This window comes from Meleagris gallopavo, chromosome 6 (assembly GCF_905368555.1).
Source record: "Meleagris gallopavo chromosome 6, MGAL_WU_HG_1.1, whole genome shotgun sequence".
Classification (NCBI taxonomy): domain Eukaryota; kingdom Metazoa; phylum Chordata; class Aves; order Galliformes; family Phasianidae; genus Meleagris; species Meleagris gallopavo.
The window spans coordinates 23,670,083-23,680,579 of NC_139409.1; positions in this window are offsets into that span (position 1 = coordinate 23,670,083).

The window sequence follows — 10,497 nt, forward strand, 5'->3', positions numbered from 1 at the left end:
GAAAGCACAGTGATAAGAACTCTTACTATTAGTAACAGGCCTAACAAGTGTTACATCTATATCAAAAGCAGTCCCACAGTCACTGGGGAGTCATAGGATCACACAGGTTGGAAAAGACCTTCAAGATCATCAAGTCCAGCCACCAACCTGACTTGCTGAGTGCCATCACCACACCGTGTCCTTCAGTGCCAATCAAGCCCTGTACTTTACTAAAATGATGAAAGGTTTCTAAAGTGAATTTTGAGGGACTGGGAAAACTTACATAATATAAAGCCACTGCTTTTCTAAGCAATGCATCTGTGTAAGTCAGAAATGGGGAAAAGGACTTGCCAGCTGGACAAGGCAAGAAAATATTTGTTTCTTTCTGAACAGTCTGACAACAGGACTAGCTGTGCACTCCAGAAGAGGCAGATGGAGGTGCCTGGTTTTACTTTGAAGGCATACTCATGCTGGTGGCTTCAGGATGTGAGATTCTCATCTGGAAGGGGGAGGTTTAAGGCAGAACAATAGCACTGTTTTTGACCTGTCGTAGTGAGGACTCTCTTGCTGAGAGAGAAGAAAAAAGACTGTCACCACTGTTCCTAAATTCCCCCTGATCCTCCCTCTTCACATTGAACAAGCTTAATTTTCATTCTGCAGGCACCCAGCCTCACTTCCAAGCTTTGTACCCAAGCAGGTGCCAGATTACAGCCATTGTGGGATGTGACAGAGAGCACAGTGGGATCAGGCTGATTATAGTCATAGGAATTTGCAAGCTGTTAAAAACACTGGAGAACATCCCCACTGCAGAAAGAAAAAGACTAATTGATGCACTTTAATTGCTTCTGTTGTTGGAGTTAGAAGAGCAACAGTAAGCAAACCTTATTATTTGTTACCTTTTAACATTTCTTTCTTTTTAAATCTCACTGCAGTGCACAGTAAGACTAAGTACATCTAGTTTCTGTGCACTAGATGAAGCTGCCCAGGTGAAGCATGGAGGCACCTTGTATTTATTAAATTTACTGGATGCACAGTCTTATTACTCTTATGCAAATTCATTGGAGATTCATACTATCATATAACTTCTGATCATGCCTGTATGTTTCCAAAGCTGCAACCAATTGGATGGCTGCAAATGGAAATAGAGAGAGACCAGGCTGCAACCCTTATGCTTGAACCTAATCATGAGCTAAAATAACAGAAAATTAGTTTCAGGGTTGCTTGTTCTTCTTTTCTTTTCTTTTCTTTTCTTTTCTTTTCTTTTCTTTTCTTTTCTTTTCTTTTCTTTTCTTTTCTTTTCTTTTCTTTTCTTTTCTTTTCTTTTCTTTTCTTTTCTTTCTTTTTTCTTTTCTTTTTCCTTCCCTTCCCTTCCCATTTGTGCTATTTGTCTTCTCAGTAAAAATGTAGCCATGTCTGAGAAATATTCACTGCATTTCACAGCCTGTTAGAATATTTAAAGCATACAAGAGCACAAAAAATGAACTGTTGTTTCCCACTGGCAAGTCTCCCACAAATCCGTTAGTGACTTTTCAATACACAACAACCTGGTGCTTTTTAGAAGGAGCATAAGAAGAGAGATTCTTAAGCCAAATAGTTGGTTATTCCAAGAACATAGACATAGAGACTCCACATGTTTTTGTGGGCCAGTGAAGAGCCATAATCCAGTTTTACACAGACATTCACTTTGTATACTGCTCTTATAATAATTCGAAACCTTCCACATTTGATGTCTGATTTGTTCCAGCTTGACTCGAAACTCCACAAATTTATCCATGGAGAGAGCATGTAGGTGAAACCAAAGTCAATCTAAAAGTGTTCAGGACTGTGTTTTCATTCAAAATCTTAAACAACTATCCACATTTGGTCAGCCTTCAGAAACCAAGACAGTGAGCCTGAAACAGCCTTACTAGAGAAGCTCTACAGCACTGCTGCTGGTCATGCCCGTCTCATGCCAAGGAGAGGAGCCAGAGACTGCAAAGTGGCAACTCGGGAAATTGCAAGAAGAAGCAGCTCGTCTTACTCACTTCCTTCTCAGCCTGTAGCAAGTGAGTCATCCTTGAGACAGGCTACTTTTCCAGTGTTGCTTGTAGATGGTGGGGAAAGCTATTTTCTCTGTTGTCTCCCACTATGTGCAGAGCTACCAAGACCTTGAGAGTTGCACAAGGCTTAAGAAGAGGCAAGTATGTTTTCTCACTGCAAAGGTGACTTTGTACACAACTGTCTGCATACAGAATGGTCCTAGAGCACAATGTATTTCATTAATGTGCTCCGTACTGATACTTCAAAGCAATACTCAACAGTCAGTGGTACAAAATCCTCCTTCAAACACAGGCTACCTGATGAGAGTCTGTTGCTTGAATGGCAGCAACAGTCAGTCTCAGGGCCTTCAACACAACTGGTGCTAATTCCACATCCCTCACTCCTCTGATAGCATGCATTAAGTACACTAGTGCACTGAGACAAGCTTACATTATAAAGAAGAAAAGGTTCAAAGCACAGACTATATAAATAGGGCTCTGGGATTTCATGGAACAGGTAGCCAGGATCTCAGTGCTTGACAAGCCAGCAAGGGAAGCAGGCAAGTTGACTGCAGCCCTTCCCATGCTCTTACATGGCCTTGGCACCAGGGCAGTGTGGAGGATGCTGCTGCTGCCTGAATCATCTTGAAAAGTTTAGGACCAAAACTGCTGACTAGAAGAAAGCAGACTGTGTGGGTCTGTATGTACAATGGCATGTGAGTTCATTCATAGAATCACCAAGGCTGGAAAAGACCTCCAAGATCATCTAGTCCAGCCACCTACCTACCACCAATATTCCCACACTAAAACATGTCTCTTATTACAACATCTAAAGGTTTCTTGAACACCTACTAGGAAAGTGACTTCACCACCTCCCTGGGCAGCCCATTCAAGCACCTGATCACTCTTTTGGAGAAGAAATTTTTCCTAACATCCAACCTGAATCCCTCCTGCTGCAACTTGAGGCCATTCCCTCTAGTTCTATAGCTAGGAGATACAGGCCAAAATCCACCATGCCACAACTTAAGTAGTTGTAGAGAGTTGACTCTTCATATGTGAAGAGACTTGGAGAGATATTCCAGTCAAATCTTTGCTCTAATTCAGAACAGAGCTTTTCAACTCAAGTCAGGGTGTCAGGGCTGAAGCCAATACATTCTATAAGAATTTTGGCATTAGTGAAATTTTCTTTCTTCAAAATCACTTACCATCTTGAAAGATCGTTTCTTTCCATGGGGCAATCTGTTACAGCCTATACTCCAGTTCTGACAGAATCAACTGCTGTGATTGTGAGTTTCTTTATATCTCCCAACCAGAGCAAGACTGACAACTATTTCTATAAAATGTCAGAAACACAATTAGTAGAGGTAGGGGGAAGGTTCTGGTCTGCCATGAAAGGCAGCAGTTTTACTTTTAGCTGAAAGTACTGCTGGGCCAATTAAAACGATCACAGAGACTCTGCTCCTTCATATTATAGGAATGCCCTTTCAAAATGCACTACAACTTTTGGCAGTACATTTTGCCCGTAGGACAAATGCCTGTAAATTAAACATACAAGAGTTCAGTTTTTGAGATTGGAACGAAGATTGAAACAGTCTGGGGTGGCCTGTGCTCTCATATACCTTTATTAAACTTGGAAAAGCCAAGGAGGCATGCTAGCTTTTCAGCATGCTCCAAGCTTTGCAGGGCTCTTGATGGGCTACTGCTGCTTTTCTGAAATGCTGCAAGATACAGATGGGTCAGACACAGCAATATTTCCATTTACTTTCAGGATATGGAAGTAGCATTTCCCTGTGCTCCCTAGGGTTTGCACTTCTACTAAATGACAGTGCAGAACATGCTATTAGCAGAGATGCCAAAGCCTAGCTAGTGCCTGACACCTTAACCTCCCTAAGAATTATATTAAAGTAGTGGAAAGATCTACCACGGTCTTTATTTGGGAACGACAGGAACTTCTGCTACAGCAGATGAGTGAGTGGGTCAGAAAAGATTGCTATATACAGCAACTGTCAGATGAAATTTGTTGGCTGCTCAGAATTTTTTTTCTGATCATTTCTCTAAATGCATCTTAAGCTTCATATCACATAAAGTGGAAAGGTGACTAAGACTACTATGCATTCCAATGACCTGTTTGATTTTAATATACAGTTAACATTTCCTTAGCCCTTTGCCTTGCACTGGCACCCCATGAAACACTACTAAATTACAATTAAGGCATTTAAAACAAGGACAGAGGGGCACAGGATGATTTTTACACCACTGGTGAACTGCTGTGTTCTTTCCAACGAGGGCTAGCTAGGGATGCTGCTACCAGCCTTTTGCTTAGTGCCAGAATACATCTGCACTTCAGCCTTTTATCAGTGCAATTGATATGGCTCCTAGGCTATTTACACTGCAATTAGCACTGGGTTAGACTTTGTCAATAGTGACTGTCGACAGGGAGCTGCACTGGGTTCAGCAATAAGCTTGCTGTCTATTTTTGAGAGATGGATGTTGAATGCAGCTAAGTTTGGTCAAGAAAAGGGATCTTCACCTGTTCCTGATAGCCTCACAAAATCCACCAGCTGGTGAAGGGCCAAGAACAGATAACTCTTAAGATCTGAGGAAAAACAGAGTAGCAAGCCTGCTTCAGAATAATGCCCTGTAAAAGAGGGAAGAGAATTGTGGGACCCATAAATGCACAGACTCTGGCTCAAGCAGTACAAAAACAGGGGTGCTGCAAAAGGCAGGGCAGTGCCTTGGCAGGCTACGGGCACGCAGCACATTGGAGAGCCAGGCTGAGGAGGCACTGTGATCAGCACAAAGCTGTTTTCTGACAGAAAGTTACAGAGGTATTATAACATCCATACAGAAAAAAAATCATCCAATAGAGCCAACTACATAGAAGTCCATTGAATTACACCTACCTACCAAAGCTGAGCCAACACTTCTGTGAATCACTCCTGTTGTTTCCCAGTGTGCACGGCTCTCATGAACTCAAGGTCATGCTGTCTGCCTGGGTCAGCACTGAACAAATTTCTCACTGCCAGCGGCTCTGAGCTAGCCTTGCTGGAAATTCCAGCATGTCATTCAGGTCCATTTCTCCCATAGCCTTGCCTTTCCCTTACCATAAATCCAGAGAATTTCAGTGATAACTTTCTCTTTCACCTTACAATATTTTGGTAGCTTTTGCTTAGGGCAGCTTTTTCACTACAGGGAAGAACAGCTAAAAATAATCTGAAATGAATTACACAGGCCCATGCATACACCAAGTCAGATTCTTCTCAACTGAAGGAATTTTGACCATCTGGAAAGAAAAGCAATTAACTTTTATATTTACATCTGTTTGCTCATATATCAGGACACTGATGGTGTAATTTGCAGCTGCTGTATAGATGGAGTACAGTATGTGCTGCTGCATTTTCCCAGTCTTAAAGTTCTTTAATGCATTCAGGTCTGCTGTGATCTGTGGGTTGTGTGGCATTCCAGAATAAAACTGAGAGCCAGTTGCTTTACTATTTTGTTGGATTGGCATTGAAATTATTTGGAGGGTTTAACACAGGAGCATTTAGGTGTTCCCAGTCCTGTTGTTTAAGGCAACATTTACAAATTATTTCAATGTTTTTCTGACTGTGTGCTCCAGCACTCAGGGGCTGAATTTTCTGTAGGATGCAAATGGGCGGGAGAGAGCTGTGTGCCATCACCTCGCTGTGTGTGTTAGCTGCTGCGCATTTGGGTGTGACGTTTGGTACTCACTGCTTTCAAACTGTGTTCCCTGAAGCATCATGCAGTCTCCCGAAGCTCATATTTTTAAAACAAGTTTAGCAGTAATTTTTTGTTTTTCTCTGTGAAGAAAAGCCCAGATCTCTTCTGTACCTGCTTCCTCTTCTAGTAAGGATGGTGGGAAGCCTGCTGGGCTAAGGAGCCTCTTTATCTCTTTGGCTCTGCAGGCCACAGGGCCTTGTTTACCCAGCCTCCTGAAACAAGGTCTGTCCAGCTAAATGTTCCTTACTCCTCACAGACAGATTTTGGGGGACAGAGAGCTTTCTCTCTTCTTCCCTTTCCAGTTGGTTGAAGCTCCACCAACACCTGAGCTTCACCATCCATGCATCTCTCCATGCTGTAGGCCTTAGCCCAGCCTGGCCCAGTCTGTCATGGGGCTGCACATTCTGTGTCACCTTAACATCCTTGTCTTTCCCATATCCTCACAAACTGAGGCTGAGGCTGTGGCTGGGACACATCACTTGGTGTCACCTGGCCATGCTGCTGCGTTTGCAGTTATCCAGCATCAGGTCCTGCCTGGCAGCTGGCATCCATTTGAGCAGCTCTTTCCAAATTGGGGCAGGAAGAGAGGCAGTTCCTGCTCTTTTTGGGATGAGCTGGGTGCACTGGTTACAGTGGGGCAAGTGGCTCCACGCAGTCAAGATCAAACTGCCAGCAGCACCTGGGACTGTCTCGAGCATGGGCCTGGACTTTGACACTGCTCCTTCAGCAGCCTTGAGAGGAAGAAAGGGAGGGCAGTGGTGTGACCAGCCCAGCAGCCTCTTGCTGACTTGACGCAAACATGTTTTCAAGTCCTCGGTGTGGCTGGCAGGGTACATGCTGTCCTGTCATTTTGCTGCTTCTCTCTCTAGAGAATGTGAGAGCAATGCCAAGAGAGGCCGCTGCTGCCTCCTGCGGCCCCTATGTACACAGTGTTTTTGTTGGGGAAAAAAAAAGGATGGAAAGCTGTAAGCAGAACAAAGGAGCCAGCAGCTAACAGCTGAACAGCAGCCACGAGTTTCCTGAAGGTTGTTTTTAAGGTTTATAATCATTCTCTCCTTGCTTGCAGCAGTGTTTTGTGTCCTTTTATCTAGCACCAGCCGCAAACTTGCCCTCTCCTTCAACCCGCCCATTCGCTTCCAAGTATCTGGAGCTACACTGACTATGGGAGGCATGCTTAGCTTTTTTAGGCTCCCAGCTCCAAACAGCTGGAATAATCTTCTAACCTTATTGAAGCAGGCCCTCACATTGTTCATGTTTTGGATACTCTTAATCCTTTATTCTAAAAAAGCCTCAGCTGTATGAGATGAGCACCAGCTGTGGCTGGCCACTGCCACGTGCTGTGCCCTGTCCTTCTGACTCCAGGTGCAGACAAAGCCCTTCTATTCCAGCAGAGCTCATGGTGGCATAAACACAAAGACAAGCTCCTTGTTCTGCTGGACAGAGATGCTCTCAGAGGAGCAGCAGCTCTGCACCTAAGCTTCCCATTTTGTACAGTGCACAGGGAGATAACACCATAAGACCAGACTCTTTCCTGAGGTTATGCTCTAAAGGACTTAGAAGTGAGTATGCTTCTTGTCTTCTAGAGACCTTCAGGAGCACATATGTCCCCCTGCTGATTAGCAACTCAAGCTATTTGGGCTCTGTTCTTGATCCACTGATGTCAGCTGGAAACTTGCCATTGATTTCAGTGGCCATAGAGTGAGCGAAACTTAATTGTCACTACTCTATTGTTCAAATTTACATTGGATAGTGTGCTGATCACATTATGTTATACTTTTTACTGACTGAAAATGAGAAAATAAAGGTTTAGTGTACATTAGAATCATGTTACAAAGAACAGAACTCATTATGGAAATCAAATCAGCAAAGTTCCCAAACCAGATTAGAGACATAATATTGATATTTTACCTATATTCTTACAAGTGAGAACAATTGAATAACTACTTCTGGAAAGTATTATCTTCTTAAAAAAGAAATTTTGTAAGTGAAAACTTAATATAATATACACAAATATACTTTGATTATGCTAGAAATGTCTTAAGGAAAAAAAAAAAACAAACTTGCTGCATTAACATAATTTAAAGAAAAAGTAAAGCAAAACCAACAGCTCTGCCTGAATCTCCTGTCTGTTCTCATGAAATGAATTGACCCCCCTGAGAGTTCATGCTGCTCAGGACAGAACTCTCATTTCCTGTAGCAGTGGATGTGTTCATTCCTGGAAGGAAATAGGAGGATCTGTGGTTCTTTTCTGCTCTGTTTGACTGCAGTGGTGTAGATTTAAAGTCAGGACACATCCTCTCCTTTAGCATCAATACTCCCAGGTGGAGAATATAATTCCACTGCAGAGCAAAGGAGAAGGCAACAGAGGTCTTCAGAGAAGGATAAAAACATCTCTTTCAGTCAGCTCTGAATGCTAATCTCTATAATATAATTTCTGGGGTCTGCCTGCAGCAGTTGGTGGCGATCCAGTGAATAGCTTTGCCATTTCTCCAGCAGCTTTAACATGGATGTTGTCATTGGAGTATGCAGAAGGTGAATTTTATTTTTATATTTGCTTGAGTGTCCCCAGTCAGATTTTCAGAATGAAGCTTTCCTCATCATGTACTTATGTAAAACCTGAAGTGAAGCTGATTAGAAACAAGGGAGAGCTGTCAAGTAAGTTCAGATGGTTTTATGTCAGCTCCTAACAAAGCACAAACAACCTTTTTGCGTCAACAAAAAAACACTAAGTTTTATGCCCGAGCAAACAGCTTCCTATGGTCTGTGAAGCAATGGCACGTACCCATTAATATCCAGAGAGGCATAAACTACCTGAACGACCTTGTCACAAAGGCTGAATTCCTCCAATAACACCCTCTGCAAGCACAGGAGTGGCTGCAGGCCACCAATACGCTTTGCAGTGCATGTTATGGACTGAAAGGCATGCTATCCCAATTGGAGGGAAGGGCAAGGAACCTTGCCAAGTATTCCGCCCCATGTACCAGATAGTTTGTTAAAAATCAACCAGAAGTGTCATGGATTGCAGTGCTTCTAGAAAACAGGGGACCGCAGGCACAAGAATGAACACTCAAAAAGTGCTTTCAGTGCACCTAGTTTCTCGATAGTCTTAATAATTAGCATCAGTTACAGCTAACTCCTAATTTTCTGTGAAGTCATGACAGTTATCAACTAATTGGGTGTCCCAGGCAGAGGCAGCATGGCTCCAGCAGACTGCAGAATCCTGAGCAGAGCTCTTAAGTGCTCGCATTGCACAGGCCTCACTGCCTGCTGCTGTTGTGAGGCACTGCAGCCAGCCCGAACCCCCAGCTGACACAGCTCTGCAGTGCTCCTGCTGGCATCTGCTACAGAATAAATATTGTCTGGGATTTTCCATCATCCAGCAATGACAGTGGTGATGCTGTTTAGAACTCCATGTATTTGCAGCCTCCCACAACCATCCAGAATTAGCAAGGGAGTTTGACTCATTTACCTAAACAGACACATTCGCTGATACTTGAGAAAGCCAAGAGCATCCATACAAGGTATTTGCATGGGCCTGGCAGAGCTGACAAAGGACCTGGGACAGATCTCTCTTCTTCTAGAGCAACAGATGGGAGACAAGTGGAATGCAAATCTTCTTGCATGGCACTGGTCTCTATTTTTAGGCAAATAAGTGGGCTGGTTGTCAGCTCACAGCCGAAGCGATCTGAGAATAGGTGCCGGCACGTGCCCTGGGCCCCAAGGATCCCCTCACAATTAATTGAGTTGTCTGAAGATGAGAGAACTATTCAGCTGGTTAATAGGTGTCTGCTTTAGGATGAGCTTTCTCAGGTCCTCGGGAAATATCAGCTCTGGTCACCAGAATGGGAGCTTAGTTAGTCAACACCCACATATGTACATGCATACTTATGTAGTGCTGTGATAACACACTGTACTTGGTATGCTGAATCTTCTGCCAAAGCTCTCGACTTTCAGGCCCTGTCAACTAAGGTAATACAGCACAGAAGGCTCAGCTTGTAAACAAAAGGGGCATGGAGCATCTCCTACATGAAGAAAGGCTGAGAGACCCAGGACTGTTCAACTTGGATAAGAAAAGACTGAGGAGTAGATCTCATCATTGTCTGTAAGTATGTAAAGTGCAGGAGTCAAATGGATGGGGCCAGACTTTTTTCAGTGGTGTCCAGCAACAGAACAAGGGGCAATGGACAAAATCCAGAAGGACAGGAAATTACTACAAACAAAAGGAAGAACTTTTCTACTATTCAGAGTGACAGAGCACTGGTACAGGCTGCCCAGATGTTGTGGAGTCTCCTTCTCTGGAGATACTCAAGCCCTGTCTGGACACTTTCCTGCATAACTTACTGTAGGGAACCTGCTTTAGCAGGGGGTTGGAATAGATGATCCCTAGAGGTCCATTCCTGCAGTCCTAAACTGCAGAGTCCCTCTCAGCTCCATGATGATGCACTGCAATCTGCAATGGTGGTCACTCCTCTTGCTGTATTTCCCAGAGTCACAGGTCTGTGTGGGTTTTCAGTGACATGACTCCCGCAAGGCAGTGGGAGGCTCATTATTTGGGTGCTACTTCTCACACAGCAGGAAATGAAATCAGTACTTTCCTCTCTTGCCTCTTCCTGCATGAAGTAGAGGAGGGACATGTAAATCTGTGCTAATTCCACATGGGGCAATTCACTGCACCCTGATTAGTTGTTTATTCTTAAGGAATATAGAGAAGCTGGGGTGAGGAGCAGCTTTGATAACTTATGCATATTTTTATACTGGT